Genomic DNA, 23,944 nt, shown 5'->3' on the forward strand with positions numbered 1-23,944 from the left:
CATAGAAGGGAGGACAGATTGAGGGAGGAGGTGTTCAGAAACAAAACAATGGTGAAAAGGGACAGGGTGAAAGGGGAGAGAGAGAGAGAGAGAGAGAGAGAGAGAGAGAGAGAGAGAGACAGAGAGAGAGACAGAGACAGAGACAGAGACAGAGAGAGACAGAGAGAAATATAAACAAGGGAAAAATAAGATGGAAGGAAATATACAGTTAGTAATCATAACTGTGAATGTGAATGGGATGAACTCTCTCATAAAACAGAATCAAATGGCAGAGTGTAGTGAGGGAGGGAGTAAAGGAAGAGGGGAATAAGAACAAAGTAAAAAGTGTACAGCAGAGAACAAAAGAAAACCAACAAGGAAGCAAAGAAGAGATGGACAGCTCTCAACACTACACATAGTATTTATTATATAGGCTTTCTTGAAATGGAATGTTACTGCTACATATTTTGAACCCTCTGTTATGTTCTGCTGTGCACATGATATGATTTTTTCTTTTTTTTCTTATTTTATATTTAAGTTTATAACATCTTTCTTTTTCTTTTCTTTTTACATTATGTATTTAAGTCTAAAATAATAAAAAAAAATTAAGAACATAAGAAACAGTAGTAAATGATTTTGTAATCCACTGTTTGATAAACCCAAAGACTCTAGCTTCTTTGACAAGAACTGCTGGGAAAACTGAAAAATAGTATGGAATCTCACACCCTATACCATGATAAGGTGTAATTGAGTACATGACTTAGACATAAGGGATAATGAATAAGCAAATTAAGAGAACAAGGAATAGTTTACCTGACAGATGTATGGAGAAAGGAATAATTCATGACCAAACAAGAGACAAAGAACATTATGAAATGCAAAATAGGTAAATTAAATTTAAAAGCTTTTGCACAAACAAAACCAATGTAACCATGATTAGAAGGAAAGCAGAAAGCTAGGAAACAATTTTTACAGCCAGTGTCTCTGATAAAGGCCTTATTTCTCAAGTACACGGAGAACTGAGTCAAATTTATAAGAATACAAGTCATTCCCTGGTTGATAAATGATTAAAGCATGTGAACAGGCAGTTTTCAGTTGAAGAAATTAAAGCTATCTATAGTCATATGAAAAAATGCTCTAAATCACTATGGATTAGAGAAATGCAAATTAAAGTGACTCTGAGGTATTAATATGACTAAAAAGGAAAATGATGAATGGTGGAGAAGATGTGGGGAAAATCGGGACGCTAATGCATTTTTGGTGGAATTGTGAACAGATCCAACCATTCTAGAGAGCAATTTGGAACTATGCCCCAAAGGTGATCAAATTGTGCATACCCTTTGATCCAGAAAGACCATTACTAGGTCCATATCCCAAAGAGATCATAAAAAAGTAAAGAAGACCTACATGTACAAAATAACTTAGAACAACTCTTTTTGTGGTGGTAAAGAATTGGAAATTGAGGGGATGCCCATCAATTGGGGAATGGCTGAACAAGATGTGTTTTATGAATGTAATGGAATACTATTATGCTATAAGAAATGATGAGCTGGTGGATTTTAGAAAAACCTGGAAAGACTTACGTGAACTGATGCTGAGTGAATTGAGCAGAATCAGGAGAACATTGTGTGATGACTGACATTGACAAACTTTGTTCTTCTTAGTAATACAATGATCCAAGACAATTCCAAAAGATTCATGATGGAAAATGCTATCCACATCCAGAGAAAGAACTGAGAACTGGAGTCTGAATGCAGATCACAGTATACTATTTTCACTCTCCCTGTTTTTTTTTCCCCCATGTTTTTTCCCTTTTGTTCTGTTTCTTCTTTCAGAATATGACTAATATAGAAATATGTTTGACATGATTGCACATGTATAAATTATATTATATTGCTTGCCATCTTGGGGAGGAAGGAGGGAGAAAAATTTGGAACTCAAAAATGAATGTCAAAAACTCTCTTTACATGTAATTGGAAAAAATGAAATACTGTTTACATAAAAAAATAAAATTAAGGAAACAGAAAAAATGAAAGGAAGTAGTTAAAGAGCCAGTGAAACGGATGGCTGGTCTGGCTTAACAGCATGATGGGGCAGTCATAGAAATACCTTCTGTTTATCCTTACACTTGCTGGAACTTTCTTTTCCTTCTTCATTTTGCAAAAAGCAAAGTAGCTAATGGAACCAAGGGCTCAGAGCCATTTGCATAAGACTCCTTTCATTGGAGGGGATGGATTACTCAATGCTCCCATACGGCCTGAGGGGTGGAGTTGGGGAAAGGTTGAGAAAGAAGACATCTTAGCTTTCTGGCATCCTGCTTGAAGAGAGAAGACATATGTTTCCAGATTTTCTTCAGGTCCCAAAGGGAGAGAAAGACTCTGGAAAGAAGCTGGTATGTAGAAGGGTGAGCACCTTGAGCATCTCCCTATCCCAAGTTTATTACTTCTCAGGGAATTTCCCCTTGGATGAGACATAGGACTCTCTCAAGATTGAGCTATTTCACTGTCAGTGGGAGAGCTCATTTACTCCATCTGTTATCTGCTATGTATTCTCATCTGTATACCTACTTTGATTTCTGTTTGTTATTAGCTTAGATAAAAGGGTTTATATTCTATTTGCTACTCTGTGTAACTGGCATTTGTTGTCAAGGAGGTCAAGCCATATAGCCTCAGACATTCCATTTCTATGAAGGGATAGCTATCAGGAGTTTATTTTGATTATTTCATTAGTTCATGACTATTGTTTCAAAATTATTTCCCACTGCTTGGGAGGTGGCTGGTTCCCCAACCTCGGAAGTCTTCAAACAGAGGCTCGAGGACAAACAATATTTAGTGGAGCGAGTGGTTAGGTGCAGTTTTAGTCTTGGACCCTTTGTTTGTTTGTTTTTGGCTAGGTAATGGAATTAAGTGGCTTGCCCAGGGTTACACAGCTAGTATTATGTGTCTGGGGCCGGATTTGAACTCAGGTCCTCTTGAATCCAGGGCCGGTGCTCTATCCACTGTGCTACCTAGCCACCCCTTGGACCCTTTGTTTGGAGAGAGCAGAGTGCCCAGTCTCATGGCAACGATCCCTCTGTTTCCCTTCTGGGTAAGGATCAAAGCCTCTTTTGAAGAAGGGCGGTGAGGGAGATTCGAGACATATTTATTCATCCTTCCAGGTGATACATTCCTAGACAGATCCAACGTGGCAACATATAACCTACATGGGCAACACGCACATGCATGCAATCTACACTAATAATTTCTTCGCTAGTCTTGGTAATAATTTCATCTTTCAAAAGGTGGACGAACAAGCAGGGAGGAATTCTATGCTGTATTTCATTCTCACTAACTGAGAGGAATTTGATGTTTGGGTGGAAATGGTGGGAACTCTGAGAAAGAGGGGAGAATGCCTAGGAGTGCTGTGAGACTCAAATGAAAGTGGATTTAAAAGTACTTTGCAGACCTTGCAATGCTATAGAAATGCCAGTAACTACTACTACTACTACTAGTAATAGTGGCAGCAGCAGTAGTAGCAGTGGTTCTCCTCCTCCTCCTCCTCCTCCTCCTTCTCTTTCTTCTGTCCCTGTTTTCAAGGAGCTCACAATCTAATGAAGGCGGCAACATGCAAAAAACTACGTACAAACAAACTAAATGCAGGGCAACTTGTACGAGCAACAGAGGGAGTGGGGTGTAGAATGGCTGTATTTGAGCATTTGAAAGCTTGTCACATAGAGGAAGAAGGGAGGGAAAGAGCATTCATTAAGTCCCTGGCACTGTGCTAAGTGTTTATATGTGTTATTATCCCCATTTAACAGCTGAGGAGACTGAGGCAGACAAAAGTCAAATGACTTATGCAGGGTCACACTGCTGGTAAGTGTCTGAGGTTGGATTAGATTTATTCCATTTGGCCCCACAGGACAAACCACGAGCAATGAGCAAAAGCTGGAAAGGGGGAGATTTAGGCTTGATGTCAGCAGAGTAATTCCACCCGACGGAGCTTCCCAAGGTGGGATGGACGGCCTTGGGAGGCAGCCGGCTCCCCAGCCTGGGTGACCACTTGTCAGGGTCTGCTTTTGGGAGCATGGCTTGTCCTAGAGGCCACTGAAGTCCCTGCCAACTCTCAGATTCTGTGATTCTATGAAAAGGCTTAGGGACAATTGGGAAACCAGGACTGACCATCTTGGATCCCGATGCTGTGACCCAGAGACAACTCCATCAGTGAGAACCCTGATCAGATGTGGCTCCTCACGTCCTCCTCACCAAATCCCTAAGAGGAAGGTGATAGAGGCCTGGAACCCAGGCCTAGGAGTAGGATTGAGAAAGGATACCTAGAGACAAGGACACAAGAGTCCTTTCCCTGCTCCCGCCCTCACTTGTTGCACAGCCTTAGGCCATTCTTCCCTTTGGGCCTCAGTTTCTTTCTCTGTAAAATGGAGAGGAGATGGACTTTTTGTTCTGCAAGGTCCCCACCAGACTTGAGAGCCCCATAGCTGGGGTCTTAGACCCCTCCTTCCCTCAGACAGGACTCACCACAGGGCAAAAGAACAGCATGCAGGTACAAAGTAGTCCCTGCTGTTGAAAGGGAGGACAGAAGGATGGAGACCCACCATGTGGCAAGAACAAAGCCCAGCTCCATGTTTCCCAATCCCTCAGCCCCTCTGCTGGGGTAAAGTCCTCCTTCCTCACTGTGGTTTTTGGTACATAGAATGCACCTTGGCAGAGGAAATGGGGGTCTTAGGGAGTGGTAGACTCAGACAAGAGATGAGGGTAGGAGATAAAGGCCAGTGCTAGGGACCTGACTTTTTGATAATAATCAGGCCTCTGTTGGTAGGCAACTGGGGGAAGAGCCTTGATGAGATATCAAGATGCCCCAGTTTTAGTGTTAGCTCTGACTTTGCTTTGCTGTATCCTCTTGGATTAATCCCTAGATCTCTCTAGGCCTCAATTTTCTGCCCTCTACAATGGGTAGAAATTAGCTTCAGTGAATGCTGAACCCCTTGGAAACCCTAGGCAAGTAAGATTATTAATCTGATCCCCAAACAAACCATGTTCCTGACCTGACTCAACCATAGACATAACTTTTCTCCTAAACAGACTTATCTTTAACTGGATAATTCAGTTCAGTTAGGTTCAATTCAATTCAATAAGCATTTTAAAAAGAGAGGCAGGGTTTTCTCTGCAATGGTAGCCAAAGAATTAAAAGGAAACATTCAATTTAGCTGTGTGGGGGATGTGGGTGTTAAGATAGCAGCTAGCTGCGGTCTTAGAATAAGCTCCTGCATGGTTTTAGAAACACCCTTGTTAGCTTCAGTTTGCCTTTAAAAACTGTGTTGAACCATCCCTTGTAACAAAGAAAAATGATTAAATGAAAATGCTTGTAGAGGGGAAACTTGTCTTTGACCAATTGAGTTCTGATTGTTAATGTCATGACTGAAGGCTAGGGGAAGGTAACAGGCAATGAGACAGACTTGTATAAGATGCTGGTAGGACCATTTACACTTTGGATCACCACTCTTTAAGGGCATGGCTCTACTCCCCTATTGCTTCCTGCAAGCCATAAGGTCTAGAAACCTTTAATATAGGACAGGCTTATTCAAGTGATAGAAACGATATGGCACCTGGGAGGGGCAGAGCACCTCAACAGCTATAATCCCTTTTTTCTTAAGGTTACCTGTTCCTGAAGCTATTCCTCTTAACTCTGAGGCAAGGGCCTCAGAGAAGGGCAGTGTCAACACCTATCAAGGATTCTGGGAAGATGGTGAAATGAAAAAGGAAATACCAAGCTATCCAAAATTCTTCTAAAAATAAGATAAAATATCTCCTCACAGTGAACTTTGAATGGCAGAAATAACTCAAAGTCAGGGTAAAACAGTTGTCTTCCTAAGACAACTTGTGAGGACCTTAGGAAAGATCTGACCTGCAGGGGTGGCGGTTTGGCCCATATTCTGACTTGGCTGAATAAACAAGCAACAAGCCCGGGTGGCAGCTGGGTTTGGCAGCAGGCCCAGCTAGACAGTGCGGGGGTCAGACAGCTAAACAATGGAAGATTGAAGGACCTTCTGCTATTGTCGGATGCCAGGCACTGTTGTGCTGATGGTTCCAGGCTGTGGCTGTGGGTGAGGAGGAGTGAGCACAAGCCCAGTGAATGCCGTAGCAGAGGGCAGAGACCTTGCTGGGTGTTGGCACTTGAAGGAAAGCAGAGTCCCTGGTTTTGGTTCCCAGCTGTGTGAGGGACCACAGTGAGAATAAGCATTTGTGGTCACAATGTGGATGTGGGCCTTAGCTGTGGCTCAGGAGGGGAGAGGAATGCTTGAGGTCAGGCCCCCAGACAGAGCTCAGAAAACTACAGGCACAAAAAAACATGAAGCCTGAGGCACCATCCCCCACACCTCAGGACTAGAACCTGATTATAATAATAAGTTGCTAAAAAAATGACTAAGCAAAGGAGAAAGAACCTAACCACAGATAGTTACTATGGGGATAGAGAAATTCTAGGTTCATACTCAGAAGAAGTTAGTGAAGTTAAAAAATGTCACTCCTACTTCAAAGAAAAATGTCAGATGGTCACAAGCCCAAAAAGAGCTCTTGGAAGAACTTAAAAAGGACTTTAAAAATCAAAGAAGAGATGTTGAGGAAAATTTTGGGGAAAAAAAGAGCAATCTAAGAAAAACAAGAATGTTATGAAAGAAAGTCAGCCAACTGGAAAAAGAGATCCAAAATCTTAAGGAAGAAAATAACTCCTTAAAATCTAGAATTGGGACCCACAAGTCTCTTCTGTTCCTTTCTCATTCCGTTGGCCAAGATGCCAAAGGAGAAGAAGGTGGCTCTGGTCCCTGCTGTAGTAAAGAAGCAGCAGGCCAAGAAAGTGGTCAAGCCTTTGCTTGAGAAGTGGCCAAAGAGCTTTGGCATCGGTCAGGACATGTAGCCCAAAAGGGATCTACTCAATTTGTCAAAAGGCTCAAGGTCTGTCCTTTATGAACATTTGAAAGTGCCACCAGCAATTAACCAGTTCTCCCAAGGTTTGGGTTGTCAGCTACTCACCCGCTTAAACTGGCTCACAAGTACAGACCTGAGACAAAGCAAGAGAAGAAACAAAGGCTGCTGGCTCAGGCTGAACAAAAAGCTGCAGGCAAAGGAGATGTCCCCACTAGGAGACCACCTGTGTCCTCAGAGCAGGTGCTACCACTGTTACTACCCTGGTAGAACACAAGAAAGCACAGCTGGTGGTGATTGCACATGATGTGGACCCCACTGAGCTAGTGATCCTCCTACCTGCCTTGTGTAGAAAAATAAGGGTTTCTTCCTGTATTACCAAAGGTAGAGCCAGACTGGGGTGCTTAGTTCACAGAAAGACCTACACAAGCATCGCCTTCACATAGGTTAACCCTGAAGACAAGGGAGCCCTAGCTAAGCTGGTGGAAGCCATCAAAACCAATCACAACAACAGATATGCTGAGATCCATCATCACGGAGGTGGCAGTGTTCTGGGTCCCAAACTGGTGGCTCTTACTGCCAAGCTGGAAAAGGCAAGAGCTAAGAAACTTGCCACCAAATTGGGTTAAATGTATATTTGATTTTTCCCTATGTAAAAATAAGAATTTAAACAAAATGAAAACAAAATCTAGAATTTGGCAAAGGGAAGCTAATGACATTATAAGACACCAAGAAGTAAGAAAACAAAAACAAAAGAATGAAAAAATAGAAGACAATGTGAAACATTTCATTAGAAAAGTAATTGATCTAGAAAACAGATTTAGGAGCGACAATAGAAGAATTGTTGAACTACCTGAAAGTCATTATTTTTAAAAAAGCTTAGATATGATATTACAAGAAAATGTTTAGGAAAATTGCCCTGAAGTTCTAGAATGAGATGGCAAAGCAGAAATAGAAAAAAATCCATTGCTTGCCACCTGAAAGAGATCCCAAGATAAAAACATTTAAGGACATTATAGCCAAGTTTCAAAGGAAAACACTAAAAGTAACAAGAAAAAAAACCAATTTAAATAACGTAGAAATGCAATCAAGATCACACAAGATCAAGAAGCAATGTATGTTAAAAGAATGAAGGGCTTGGAACATCATATTTTGGAGAGTAAAGGAGCTGGGCTCGCAACCAAGAATAACTTATCCAGCAAAGCTGGATATAATCCTGAATGGAAAAAATGGACATTCAATTAATTGAACGACTTTCAAGTATTTGTGCCAAAAAGACCAAAACTCAATGGAAAATTTGACATATAAGATCCAGGAGAAGCATAAGGTAAACATTAAAGACCAATTATAAGGGACTCAGTAAGGTCAAACTGTTTATTTCTTATATGGGAAAATGTTATCTCTACTCTTCAGAATGTTATCATTACTTGGGTGGTTTGAAAGAGCATACACAGATAGAAGGTTTGGGCTTGAGTTGAATATGATGAGATTATTCTAAAAAATAAAACTGGGTAGGGAGAGGTAAATGGAGCAATTATTTTATACAAATGAGGCATGAATGGAAGAACTATTACAGTGGAAGTAGGAAGGGATGGAGGGCTGGTAGTGCTGGAACCTTGTTCTCATAAGAAATGGGATGAAGAGGGAATAACATACACGTCTAGAAGGGTATAAAAGTCTTCTAAATTTATAAATAAATAGGAAGGTTATGGGAAAGGATAAGGGAAGAACTTTTAGAAGGCTATGTTGGTCAAGAAATAGAAAGATAGGGGGAGAAGATAAGTGAGGAATTCTGAAAGGGTTAGGGATTTGGGAAGTAGTGGTTAAAAGTAAATCAGACTGTGAGGAAGGATAGAGTAAAAAGAGAGTGTGAGAAGGATAATAGTGAAGAAAAATAGGATAGAAGGAAACAAATAACTAATAATTATGACTTTGAATGTGAATGGGATGAACTTACTCATAAAACAGAAATGGTTAGCAGAATGGATTAAAAATAAGAATCTGACTATATATTGTTTACAAGAAACACATTTAAAGTAAGAAATACACATAGAATAAAAAGAAAAGGCTGAAGCAGAATTTATTATGCTTCAGCTGAGGTAAAAAAAAAGCAGGGGTAGTAATCATGATCTCAGAGAAAGTTAAAGCTACAATAGATTTAATTAAAATGGAGAAACACGGAAATGACATTATGAAAAAAATACCATTAAAAAACCAAAGCAATATCAATACTAAACCTACACCTACCAAATACTATAGCATCTAAATTTTTAAAGGAAGAGTTAAATGAATTACATGTGCAAATAAGTAGTAGTATTATAATCATGGGGGACTTTAACCTTCTCCTGTCAGAATTGTATAAATCTAACCAAAAATAAATAAGAAAGAAGTTATGGAGGTGAATAGAACCTTAGGCAAGCTAGATATGATACCTATCTGGAGAGAATAGAAAAGAATACACCTTTTTCTCAGTGGTACATGTTACACTCACAAAAACTGACCATAAAAACTTTATAGTTAAATGCAGAAAAGTAGAAATAGTAAATGCATCATTTTCAGGTCACAACGCAATAAAAATGAAATTCAATAAGGGAGCATGGAAACATAGGTTAAAAAAAATTGGAGACTAAACAACTTATTCTTAAAGAATGGGTGGGTTGAAGAACAAATCATAGAGACAATCAAGGTTTCATTAAAGAGAATGACAATAATGAGACAACATATCAAAGCCTAAGAGATGCAGCAAAAGCAGTAATCAGAGGAAAATGTATATCTCCAAATGCTTATATCAATAAGATAGAGAAAGAACAGACCAGTAAATTGAGTATACAATTAAAAAACTAGAAAAAAGAACAAATCAAACATCCCCAATTAAACACCAAATTGGAAATTTTAAAAATTAAAGGTGAGATTAATAAAACTGAGTCTAAGAAAACCATTGAATTAATTAATAAAACTATGAGTTGGTTTATGAAAAAAAAATAAACTATTGGTTAAGATGATTTTAAAAAGAGAGGGGGGGAAAACCAAATCACAAGTATTAAAAATGAAAAGACTGAACACACCACTAATAAAGCAATTATTAGTTCTTTTGCCCAATTACATGGCAATAAATTTAACAATTTAAGCAAAATAGAAGAATATTTACAAAAATATAAACTGCCTACATTAACAGAAGAGAAAATAGAATATCCAAATAGACCTATTTTAGAAAAAGAAATTTGACAGGCCATAAATGAGCTTTCTAAGAAAAAGGGATCAGTAGCAGATGAATTTACAATTGAATTCTACCAAATATTTAACATCAATTAATTCCAATATGAAATAAATTATTTGGAATAATAGGCAAAGAAGGAGTCCTACCAAGCTCCTTTTATGAAACAAATATGGTGCTAATACTTAAATCAGGAAAAGCAAAAATAGAGAAAGAAAATTAAAGACCAATTTCACCAATGATTTATGGATGCAAAAATCCTAAATAAAGTACTGATTAGTAGACTACAACAATATATCACAAAGATTATACATAGTGACCAAGTGGGATTTATACCAGGAATGTAGGGATGATTTAATATAAGGAAAACTATCAACATAATTGATTGTATATATATGTGTGTGTGTGTGTGTGTGTGTGTGTGTGTGTGTGTGTATATATATATATATATGTATATATATATATATATACATACATACATACATATATATATTTTTTTGGGGGGGGTAGGCAATGGGGTTAAGTGACTTGCCCAGGGTCACAGAGCTAATAAGTGTGATGTGTCTGAGGCCAGATTTGAACTCAGGTCCTCTTGAATCCAGGGCTGGTGCTTTATCCACTGTGCCACCTAGCTGCTGCCATAATTGATTATATTTATAACAAAAATCATATGATTTTATCAATAGATGTAGAAAAAGCTTTTGATAAAATATGACACTCATTCCTATTAAAAACACTTGAAAGCATAGGTATAAAGGGATTTTTCTTTAAAATGATAAGACCTATCTACCTAAAACTATCAGCTAGCATTATTTGTAATAGGGATAAGCTAGAAGCCTTCCCAATAAGATCTGCAGTAAAACAAGGATGCCCATTATCACCAATATTATTCAATAGTGTATTCAAAATGCTTGTTGTTTGTCCTTTGTTCTTGAAGAAGACCATGACATCAGGAAGGTGATGCTATCACTTGCAAGTGAATTGTATTTAAGTGAGGGAGAGCTGGGCAAAGTCACCAATCTCACTTTCTCCTCTGGAGCCATCTGGGTCCAGTGACAAGATATAGATCAGGATGACTGGAGATGGCCCTGGATGCAGTGGGAAGCCTTGCCCTTTTAATGCTAAGGTCTTTCCCAGGTCTCAATTGGACTGAGGCAACTCCCATTCAACTATTAAGGCTAGGTAAGAAATGAGGCAGAGAATAGCTTCTTTTATGTGATCAAAAAAATATCAATCTAGGATGGGAAAACTCTCAGAGTTTCTGGCCAAAACAAAAACAATTTATTAGAATGCTAAGCAATAGCAATAAGAAAAGAAAAAGAAACTGAAAGAATCAGAACGGGCAATGAGATAGGAAAAACCTATCTCTTTTTGCAGACACCATGATGATATGCTTGGAAAATCCTAAATATTCAACTAAAAATTATTTAGTGGAAACAATTTTAGCAAAGTAGCAGGATATAAAATAAACCCACATAAATCATCAGCATTTTTATATATCACCAACAAAGCCCAGCAAGAAGAGATAGTAAGAGATGCCCCATTTAAAATAATTGTAGACAGTATAAAACACCAAACAAGGCAAATCCAGGAACTACTTGAACAGAATTATCAAATACTTTTTACACAAATAAAATAATATTTAAATAATTGGAGAAATATTAATTGTTTATGGGTAGTATGATGTATAACATGTTTGAGAGATATAGTTTCTGGGTAACTAACAGTCAATTTATTAATTGTGGCTAGTAGATAATTAACAAAAGGGTCATTTGGCTGTCTCTCTTAAAACAAAGACCTCCTCATGGAACCCACTCAACACTTATGTGCTGTTGGAAGAGTAGGTGTTTCTGATGGTGGAAATCAACTCTGACTGGTTAACAAATAATGAGAAAATGAATGTTATAATGAGAGGTGAGCTTATTATAATAAGGGTCTGGGGGACAAGACTGTAATCACTCAATCTGGGACAGTTTTATCTATACCAGACTTCCTTTTCTAGAACAATCTGGACAAAAGGAGGAATCCACTTCCACACAGACCTGCCTGACCACAACACAATAGGCCTGAATTCACCACTTCCCCTAGACTAGAATTTCTTTACCTTTTAGTCAGTTCGAAGTTTTCCCAGTTGGGTGCATCTTGCCCAATATTTCATCTTCTCATCAACCCTGCCTTTCAAAGGCTAGCTAGATAACCTACAGGGACTGATTTCTGATTTTAGGAAATAAGTAGATGAAAAATCTTAGTCCTAATTCAATAATTGGTTATTAACATGAGAGAAATTATCATTTTTCTCAGTAGGCAGAGCCAACATAATAAAAATGACAATTTTACCTAATCTATTTATTCAATGCCATCCTAAATAAGTTACCAAAAAATGTTTTGCTAAGCTAGAAAAATAATAATGAAATTCATTTGGAACAACAACAGATCAAGAGCATCAAAGAAATCACTGAAAAAAAAATGTAAAGGAAGGAGGTTTAGCTGTACCAGATCTTAAACTATATTATGTACTCGAAAGTGTTGGTATAAATGGATTTTTCCTTAAATTGATGAAAAGCATTTATCTAAAACCATCAACATGTTATTTGTAATGGGGATAGACTAGAAGCCTTCTCCATAAGACCAGGTGTGAGACAAGGATGCCTAGTGCCACCAATCTTATTCAATATTATATTGGAAATACTAGCGATAGTAATAAGAGAAGAAAAAGAAATAGAAGGAATCAGAATTGGGAATGAGGTAACAAAATTATTTCTTTTTGCAGATGATACAATGATCTACTTGGAAAATTCCAAAGACTCAACTAAAAAGTTAGTCGAAACAATTAGTAATTGTAGCAAAGTAGCAGGATATAAAGTAAATGCACATAAATCATCAGCATTCCTATACATCTCAAATAAAACTCTGCAAGAAGAAATAGTAAAAAAAAAACCCATTTAAAATAACTCTAGGCAGTATAAAATACCTGGGAGTGCACCTGCTACAACAAACATAGGAACTATATAAACAAAATTATAAAAACCTTTTTATACAAATAAAATCAGACTTAAATAATTGGAGAAATATTAATTGTTCCTGGGTAGACAGGGCCAATATAATAAAAATGACAATTTTACCCAATGTGATTTCCATATTCAATGTTGTCCCAATTAAATTAACAATTTTTTTTACTCAATTAGAAAAAAATAATAACAAAATTCATTCAGAAGAAGAAAAAGTCAAGAATATTAAAGAAAATAATGAAAAAAAATGTAAAGGAAGGAGGTTCAACAGGACCAGATCTTTAACTATATTATAAGACAGTAATTATCAAAACTATCTGGTACTGGCTAAGAAATAAAATGGTAGATCAATGGAATTGTGTAGACATGGAATTTATAGCAACAAACGTAATAACCTTGCATTTGAGAGGTGTAAAGGCTTAAGACTTCAGGATAAGAATTCATGATTTGGTAAAAATTGTTGGGAAAACTGAAAAGCCATGTAGCAGAAACTGGACATAGACCAATATCTTACATGATTTATGAAGATAAGATCAAAATGAATACATGATCTAGATTTTCACAAGAAAATGGAACATTTTATGTATCAGACTTGTGAACAGGTGAACAGTTTATGAATAAACAATAGATAGAGAGCAAAGTTAGGCATAAAATAGATAATATTGATTACATTAAGTTAAAAAGTTTTTGTAGGAAAGCCAAAAACTGGGGAAAAATTATATACAATTTATCAGATAAGTGCTCATATCTAAAATATGTAAAGAACTTTGTTAAATCTATAAGAATATGAGTCATTTCCCGATTGACAAATGGTCGAAGGATGTGAACAGGTAGTTTTCCAATGAAGAAATCAAAGTCATTTATAGTTATGTGAAAAGATGCTCTAAATAATTTTTGATTACAGAAATGCAGATTAAAACAACCTTGAAATAACATTTTACACTCACCAGATTGGCTAAAATGATAGAAAAATGACAAATGTTGAAAGGCATATTGAAAAATTGGGACACTAATTCATTGTTGGTAGAATTGTGAACTGATCCAACCATTTTGGAGAGCAATCTGGAATTATGCCCAAAGAGGTATTAAACTACCTTTGACCCAGCAATACCACCTCTTCGTCTATTTCTGAAGATGTTTAGGTAAAAAGGAAAAGAATATATGTCTTCCAAAAATGTTTGTAGCACCTCTCTTTGTGGTGGCAAAGAACTGGAAATTGCAAGGCGACCCATCAATTGGGGAATGGCTAAACAAGTTTTGGTATATGATTATGATGGAATATTACTGTGCTATAAGAAATGATGAATTTAATGGTTTTAGAAAAAAGATGGAAAGACTTGCATGAAATAATGAAAAGCAAAATTAGTAGAACCAAGAAAACATTGTATACAGTGGCAGCAATAATATTTTAAGAATGACTTTGAGTAAGTTATTTTGTCCAGTATAAATGCCCAAATTAACTAAATAGGACACATGTGGAAAGACATCATCTGCATCTAGAGAAAGAACTGATACATAGAAGTATATACAGAATAATTTTACATATATTTATTTATTTGTGTCTAATGGTAGCCATCTCTTGAGTGGGGGTGGGGAGAGAAGAAACAAAAAGAAATTTGTGTGATAATTTTGTTGTATATTTTAAGGAATAGCAAGTTGTACATAGTAGATTTGCAGTTTCATAAGCAATCATCTTTTTATTGTACTATATCATGGAAATGTTTGCTTTATTCCATAAATTGAAAATGAAATTCAAAAAAACTATACTATAAGGCAGTAATTATCGTAAGTATCTGGTAGAAAAGAAGATTAGTGGAACAGAGTAGATATACAATACACATTAGCAAATGATTATAATAGCCTTGCATTTGACAAACATAAAGATTTAAGCTTTGGTATAAGAATTCATTATTTGGTAAAAATTATTGGGAAAGCTAGAAAGCAGTCTGACAGAAATTGAGCATAGACGAATATCTTACATCATTTACCAAGATAAGGTCAAAACCGCTAATGACCTAGACATAAAGGGAGATGTTAGAAGAAGATAGACAGCATTGTGAGGTGTAAAATGGATAATTTCAATTACATTAATTTTGTTCTTAGTTCTATTTCCTTTATTTCTTTTACTTATATTTTTAACTTGTGGGATAAAATAAACATTCTCATATCATAGCATAATAAAAAAAGATGATTGTGTATGAAATGGCAAATCCACTGAGCATAATTTGCTATTCCTTATGAATACACAACAAAATTATCATACAAATTTCTTTTTTTTCCTCCCCCCTCCCCTAGAGATGACTACCATTAGACACAAATAGGTATGTGTATGTTTCTCAATTCTTTCTCTGGATGCAGATAGCACTTTTCTTCATATGTCCTTTTTAGTTAATTTGGGTATTTATAATAGACAAAATAACTTACTTGCTCAAAGTTATCTTAAAATATTATTGCTTTGCTCATATTGCTCTTCATTATTTCATGCAGGTCTTTCCATGTTTTTCCACGATCACTGAGCTCATCATTTCTTATAGCATGGTAGTATTCCATCACAATCATATACCAGAACTTGGTCACCATTCCCCAATTGATGGACATCCCTAGAATTTCCAGTTCTTTGCCACCACAAAGAGAGCTGCTATAAACATTTTGGAAGACATACGTTCTTTTTCTTTTCCCCTAATCATCTTTGGAAATAGACCAAGTGGTGGTATTGCTAGGTCAAAGGGTATAGGTAGTTTAATAACTCTTTAGGCATAAATCCAGATTGCTCTTCAAAATGGCTGGATCATTTCACAAATTCCACCAATAGTGAACTAGTGTCCCAATTTTCCCCCATCCTCTCTAACATTTGTCACTTTCCTCTTCTATCATTTTAGTCAATCTGGTCGGTGTAAAATGATATATCAAGGTTTTTAAAATCTGCATTGCTCTAATCAAAAATTATTTAGAGCATCTTTTCACATAACTATAAATGGCTTTGATTTCTTCATTGGAAAACTGCCTGTTCATATCCTGTGATCATTTATCATTTGGGGAATGACTTGTATTCTTACAGATTTGACAAAGTTCTTTATGTATTTTAGATATGAGATATTTATCTGATAAATTGTCTATAAATCCCCCCCCCACCCAATTTTTGGCTTTCCTTCTGATCTTGGCTACATTTGTTTTATTTGTACAAAAACTTTTAAACTTAATATAATTGAAATTATCCATTTTATAGCTAACTTTGCCTCTACCTCTTATTTATTCATAAATTATTCACCTATCCATAAGTCTGATAAGTAATATGTTCCATATTCTTGTAATTTTCTTGTAAAATCTCTTTTTATATCAAGTCACATATCTATTTTGACCTTATGTTGGTAAATGATGTAAGAATAATTACATTAAATTTAAAATGATTTGTACAAAAAAACCACAATGTAGCAAAGATGAGAAGGAAAAGAAATCTGGGAGAAAATTTTTATGGACAGTTTCTGAGATAAAGGTCTTATATCTCAAATACATAAAGAACTTTGTCAAATTTATAAAAAATATAAGCCATTCTCTAACTGATAAATGGTCAAAGGATATGAACAGGCAGTTTTTTAATGAAAAATAAAACTATGTATAGTCGTATGAAAAAATACGCTAAATCACTATGGATTAGAGAAATACAAATTAAAACAACTTTGAGGTATCATCTTATACCTATCAGATTGGCTAAAATGAGAGAAGGGGAAAGCAACAAATAGTGAAGGGAATGTGGAAAAATTGGGTTGCTAATTCATTTGGGTTTGCTAATGTTGGTGGAACTATGAATTGATCCAACCATTTTGGAGAACAATCTTGGAATTATGCCCAAAGAGTTATAAAACTGTGCATTCTCTTTGACTCAGCAATACCACTATTAAGTCTGTTTCCCAAGGTGATTACAGAAAAAGGAAAAGAACTTATATGTTCTAAAATATTTATAGCAACTCTTTGTGGGAACAAATAACTAGAAATTGAAGGGATGCCCATCAACTAGGGAATGGCTAAACAAGTTGTGGTATATGATTGTGATAGAATGTTACTGTGCTTATAAGAAATGATGAGCTCAGTGATTTTAGAAAAACATGGAAAGCCTAACATGAAATAATGACAAGTAAAACAAGCAGAACCAAGAAAATGTCATATACAGTAACAGGAATATTGTTCTAAGAACTAGTTTGAATGAATAAGTCATTTTGAATATTATGAATATTACAAAGGACCTATGAAGGAAGATGCTATCTGCATCCAGAGAAAGAACTATGTATAGCATGGAGACACACACACACACACACACACACACACACACACACATTTGTGTGTAATGGTAGCTTTGTGTAGGGTGGGGTAGGGAGGGAGGGAGGAAAAAGGTGCACAGCAGGGAACGAAAGAAAATTTAGAAAGAAGCACAGAAAAGCAGGGTAGCTTTGAAAACAATGTGTAGTATTTAATACACAGTTTAAGAAAAAGCAAACAATGCGAAATGGGAAAAAAAAGGATCAACACCTCACTTAATTCCTTCTCTTGAGGTCCATTCATTCTTGCTTTTTATGTTGTTGCTTCCAGCAAATTTTGCAGGTGTTCTTGGAGTAGACTTTCCCTGGTTTTGGTCTCTGAAGTCTAATCAGCTTTAGTGAGACACTGCTGTTCTAGTCAATCGCTGAAGGACCTTTCCAAACTCCATCCGGCCCCAGTGCCATCACCGCTCCAACAGGACTCCCCCATTTCTAGGATCTCAATAGAATGGCCAGTGTTAGGAGGCCAGCTTCTACTCACCTGCATGCTTTCATCTTCTATTCTTGCTGTTGCTGCTGGTGCTTGGTGGAACCACCCATCAGTATGGTTCTTGCTCTCTATTGTCCCTGACCCTCTGGATGGAATCACAGAATCGCCTCAATGGTTCTTTAGGACAACCCACACCCCTGAAAGAACTCCCTACTCTTACAAGCCTGGCAAGTGGTCATCCAGCCTCTGAAGACCTCCAAGGTGGGGGAAACAGCCACCTCCCAAGACAATATGGGTCCTTCCCATTGCTCTAGTTTCTGTTTGGAGCTACACAGTTCAAGGACTGAGAATCCAAGAGTTGGGAGGAATTGTCCAGAACTGAAAAGTGAGATTTGTGGAGCTTACATGATCCTTTAAAACATACAGATAAAGGCATAGTCAGGGGACACACTTCTCCCCTAATCTTCCCTGGCTAGGTTATGACCAGAGAAGAATGGGTAGAGCTGATCTATCCTCTCCTGACAATTTTGGGGGATAGAGGTGTTCAATATTAGAATGACCCCCCTCATTGGGCCAGATGGAGGCGGCATGGGGTTTTGGGAGTATGGTTGTGTCATAGAGGAGTGGTCACTGAGCCAGAAAGAATAGTCCACTCAGTTGACTTCAGAAAGAATGACTTGGCTCTTTCAAGCTCTGCTTCCTCTCCTTCCACCATGTGTCAATCCTGTTGAAATTTTGTGACGTCTCTTTGGGTCTTTATGTGAAGGTGGAGGGATTCCAGCCCACCTTTAGCAGCACTGGCAACTGCATGTACATTGTAGCAACACGTGCTTGTTTAGGTGAATCTGAGGCAGCCAAGTGGTATAATGCCTAGAGCAGTGGCCCTGGAGTCATGACGACCTGAGTTCAAATCTGGACTCAAATACTTACTTACACTGTATACCCTGGGCAAGTCACTTAACTTCTGTTTGACTTATTTTTCTCAACTGTAAAAACGGGGATTATAATAATACCTATCACTGTGAGGATCAAATAAGATAATATTTGCAAAGAGTTTAGCACAATGCCTCATTCATAGTAGGTGCTTAATAAATACTTTTTCCTTCCCTTTCTGTTTAGGTGATCCTGATGCAGCAGTCTCTACGGGCTCCTTTCCCAACTTACGCTGACACTGGCTAGTTGAGCCCCCAGAGGAAGGCTTCCAATATCTGTTACTAAGGAGTACCCAAATTGTAGCCACTCCTAATACTGTAGCTCATAAATTCCCATAGTGTTTTCCCATAATATCCAGGCAGTAGATGCCATTAGCTCTTAGCAAAGGCATTTATTAAGGCATCATAGAAACAGTAGCAACAACACATTTCCCCTCCCCCCAAACCGGGGGCATGCTCTTTCAGTATTACACACGGATTCCATGGGAAGATTGGACTCAAAATTAGAGTACAGGGCAATGAGGCACACCTTTAGGAAATGTATGTGACTAAAGCAACTCCCAACTCTGGTCCTGCAATACCTCTATGTCCTTTCACTCCTCTTGGAGTCTCCATTACCTGGTGTTGCCCCTAGTCTCAGATTCTCTGGAATACCAGTATCTTCTCTCCAGCTCTGAATTGCCAGGGCTAACTCTCACTGGTGTACAAGACCATATCTCTTTTCTGTTGGCAAAGATACTGCCCCTAGAAGCTACTTTCTCCCTCAAGTGATGACCTCTGTAACTATATCTATGTGGCATATATATATATATTCCCTCGTATGAGCCTCAAAATCTCTCAAACTGATTCTGAGACTGCAGGATGGAGTGTTTCTTTCTGGATGACTAACTCTGCTGCTGAACACCATAGTCAATGATGGGGGGGGGGGTGGAGAGGAGAGCACCTCCCCTCCCTGGCTTATTGTCATATGGCTGAGGTATAGAGGTTACCTCTATATTGCCTTGGACCCTCTGACTCTCTGATTCCCTAACTGCCTCCATGGCTTAGCTATTTAAAGATTTCAAGTGTATGGCCAAATTTCAAGTCAGCCTTTGGAATTGCCCCTTTCAACACAATCAGAAAGATGTTTGCCTTATGTATTAGAATAACCAGTTAACATCTTATTAACACATCGTTAACAGCAGCTCATCATCCTGATTGTATACTATGGCTACATCGGTTGAGATGGAGGGGGGAAGGTAGCAAATCTCTGACTCTCCTCCCCCAACTGAGACCAATATCTTAGCAGCAAACATGAGAGTTCAGGAGTTGTGGTTTCCTCATGTGGTTCTAATCAGGCAGCTCCCAGTAATTGGGAACCCACTGGGGCTCTACTTCATGGGGAGCAGGCCCACTTGGGTGCATGACCCCAGTAAATGACTTTTTTTAACTTGGAGACTGTTCATGTGAATTCTTTCAAGACAATAGGACCTGCATATCTATTCCTCATCATTTTAGGTGGCACCCCAACATTCTTGGGGTCTACTCTGAATTCATCACCAATGGCTACAGAGAAGGTCTAAGTGATTTTTTTCACATCTGAACTGCTCTCCCAAATCTAACCTCCATATAAAATGGTGCCCAGACCCGGGAGGTCCAAATACTAATTACACTCCCCTGACCTTCTCCTAAGCCACTTGGATGAAGGGGTAAGCCCCTTTTCTTTGTTCTCTTCCCCAGACCTTTTCTGCTCCCATTGTCTCTCTAGCTGTGAGACCCCTGAAGTGTCCGGACACTGCCAGTGGTGTCTGAAGCTTCACTGACCTCTGGGCAGTCAGTTGGACTGTTGACCCTCATATAAGGGGATGCCCTTGAACTAGGTCAGCCATATCTTTTTTTTCTCTCCTCTGTGTATGAGCATTGAGAGACTGTTAGGACACTGTTAGGATGGGATAGAACCAGTCAATATCCTGTGATTCTCCACTAGGATGTCTATTATGGCATTGGAAGAGATTCAGGGGAGGAGATCTTAAGAAAAAGTACCTAGTGTTCCACTGTAACCTAGCCTCCCCTCAATATAATCTAGGAAAGTGATTTGTGAAGAAATTTGGTCTCCAAAACTTGAAGACCCTGTGTCATTCCTTCCCCTCCCCCATGGGACTTTGGGGGAAGTGGATAGGTGGGCCTCTGTGCCTAATTTCCTTTGGGTGTCCCTGCACTCCAGTTTCAGGATCTCTGTGCCTGTGTTGTTATAACCACAGCTCTTCTCCAGCTAAGACTGGAAGGTATGTAAGCCTCCCCTCTCTTCCTTTCCCTTTCTTTCTTTCCCTGCAGTTGGGGTCAGTCTCCAAGCACCTAGGAAGGCATGGAGGTGTTTTTCAGGCCTTACTTCTCAGGTCTCATTAGGTCAGACAGCTATGAGGCTGTCTCACACTCAGCCTGACCTCTCAGGCTCTCAGTCTAGCAGTTCAAGGCTATGGACCTGGGCACATCTTCTACAGTGTAGAGGATGGACACCCTATCTAGAAGCATATGCCCAATTCAATTTTCTCAGCACTAGGGAATTGGGAAAACTATGGCTGCTTACTCTTTTCCCTCTATACTCCCTGTACCCACACCCATGCCTGCAGGATCCCTCTTCTCTCCCCGCCTCATGGCCACCAGATTCTCATAGCTGGACTCAGCGGGACTTCCCTAAAAGTTGCCCCCGGGTTGGAACTGGAAAAAACTTGTTTTCCAAGGCCCTGAAAAGGAAAGCTTTGTGCTTCTTATTCCTGTAGTCCCAGCTCTGACCAGGCAGTGAAAAGTTAGAACAGCTAAAAACACCTTAGCAGATTCTGGAGATTTTGTGATTGATCATTAAGGAGTTTTGAAACACCTCCTTACAACCCTGGTCACTCCCTTCCCTTGAGTCAAGAAGGGATCTAAAGATGGGGCTTGCAACCAGCCCCACATTTTCCTGTGATAATCATTTAAGATCATCTGAGCCCCAATAAGGGCCAAAGCCTGAACGAATCAACCACAAGAAGCACCCCAACATAACAGACATGCTTTTGAACCAAGAATGCCCCTTCCTGTGTCAACAGCTGCTTTGAACTGTGAAGGTGTCTTGGACACAGATTCTACCTTGAATAATGGGATTTTTCTTATCTTGGTATTTTATGGACATATGCTATGTTAAACACAGATATCCTGGATCTATAATTTCAATGGACACTTTGACGTTCTCCTATCTTACTGTATTTACAACATAGTTAAGAAACTTCCTTTCTCATGCTGTGATTAAACACAAATCTGAGTAAGACAGACATCCTGAGTCAGGGTTTAAATGTCCTCCTAAAATTGCTTGATTTAGTCAGAGTTAAAGTTCCGGTTCCACGTACATGTTGTAAACTTAAGGGAATAAACAATATGAATTTTTTTTTAATCGCCTAGCTTGTTGCCTCTTTAACCAACTCTCAGGTCCACACCTGTTAACCCCTCTCTTCCTAAATCAGATTAGGAAAAGAGAATTTCTCCTTTCCCCCCACCTGGCAAAAGGAAGGAGGGGGAGGGGCAGCAGCTACAGCGTGGGCCCCACTGGAAATGGCCTTGGGCCTTGGGGCAACCCAGAAAGCCTGGAAGTATCACCCAGGTTCCTCACATCCAGCTCACCAACCCCCCCCCCCACCTCAATCCCCAACGGCTATGGGATGAGAGAGGGAAGGGGGATGGGTCAAGGTAAAGAAACCAACCGGCCTCCAAATTTGGGTAAGCCCTATCTTTTAATCATGTTAATCATGAGATACTGCTTCCCTGTGTAAAGGAATTTGGAAAAGCAATTGAAGTCATCTGAAGTTTATTGTTTGTGTTACAGCTAAAACAATTTGACTATCACTTGTGAAAATTGTAAGATTGTTGGTTATTATTTTAATGTGTAAACTTGCCAAAAAGTTTGTTTGGGTTATGGAGTTCCTCAGCAATGAACTTGGCTTACTGAGAATTTGTGAGTGTGTAGAAATGATCTCTAGTGATTGGCTTCTGCACAAGGACAAATTTAAATTTGAAATGTAAGTTCTGGTAAATTTTTGATTGTGGAAACTTGCCATCTGGGTAAAAGCTCTTGGGACTATAATGGGTTTTATTTTGAGTTGTCTGATGGATCTTAAAAATCCATCAATAATCAACAGTCAATGATCCACCATCTGAGAGAAATGCCTCAAGCTACTGAGAGAGAATGTGACTGTTACAGGTGGAGGTCTGCATCTGGAAAAGCTAAGAGGACAATCTTAGCCTCAGTCTAAGATGGGATCTTCCTGGCTCTGTTTCTCCATTATGTTCCTTTGAAAAGGAATGTTTCCTACCTGGCTATTCCTGAGTCTGTCTATGAGGTGGAACTGATACTGCATGGTTGGAAAACTGTGATGTTCTTGCTTTTCCTTTTTTTTTTTTTTGGCAAATTTCTGTGATCAAAGCAAATAGACAGCAAAAAATGTGAGCACAATGCAAGTGTGTGAGATCTTGCTGTTTTGAGTAGTCATTCAATACCCTCACACTCTCCTTATTCCCTGGATGCTGCTTCAGCCTTATTTTACTCCCCTCTCCACCCTTACTCAGTCAGGGACAGCTCTATGACCCTCCCAGCAGGAAGCAGCTCCAGAAAAAGAGACCTTCCTCCCTCTCCCAAAAGCGTTTGGGTGGATATTTCTTGAGGGGGGAATGATGAGGTAGAAAAGAGTGCTTGAGGCAGATGGAGCAAGCAGGACACAAGATAAGAGATAAGATGCAGGGTGTGACCAGCCAGAAAGATGATCAGAGAGGACTATGCATTGAAGCCCCCACTAGAGACTAGCCTGTGTGCTTTCACAAAGCACCCTCAATTCCACAACAACTCTTCCCCTCCCCTTTCCTGTTCTCTTTGCTCGTCACTCTAGAGTACCTGATATCCCAGGTATTTTGCTCCTTCCATCCTCTTGTCTCCTTCCCCTATTCCATAAAATGGTATTTAAACCACACCTTTGACCTGGCTAACCACCTTTGCCTCCCATGGGAAGCAGGGACCACTCTGCTCCCTTAGGGGAGCAGGGCCTGTGGCCTATGCCCTGCCTCCCATGTGGAGTAGAGCCCACTGGGGCTCTGCTTCACAGGGAGCAGGTCCACTTGGGTGCATCACCCCAATAAATGCCTTTCTTTTAA

General features: G+C 38.7%; 1 long non-coding RNA gene and 1 pseudogene across 1 annotated transcript; both read left to right on the top strand.

Annotated features, from left to right (window-relative positions):
• Positions 1–2,120: 2,120 nt before the first annotated feature.
• LOC110220220 (uncharacterized) lies at positions 2,121–23,944 on the top strand. The gene is made up of 2 exons (XR_013482661.1): positions 2,121–2,371; positions 18,978–23,944. It is a non-coding gene; the product is annotated as an uncharacterized LOC110220220 (long non-coding RNA).
• LOC144454090 (large ribosomal subunit protein eL8 pseudogene) lies at positions 6,743–7,653 on the top strand (annotated as a pseudogene).

The sequence above is a fragment of the Phascolarctos cinereus genome, unplaced genomic scaffold, assembly GCF_003287225.1.
Source record: "Phascolarctos cinereus isolate Bilbo 61053 unplaced genomic scaffold, phaCin_HiC Scaffold_726;HRSCAF=1367, whole genome shotgun sequence".
In the NCBI taxonomy this organism is placed as follows: Eukaryota; Metazoa; Chordata; class Mammalia; order Diprotodontia; family Phascolarctidae; genus Phascolarctos; species Phascolarctos cinereus.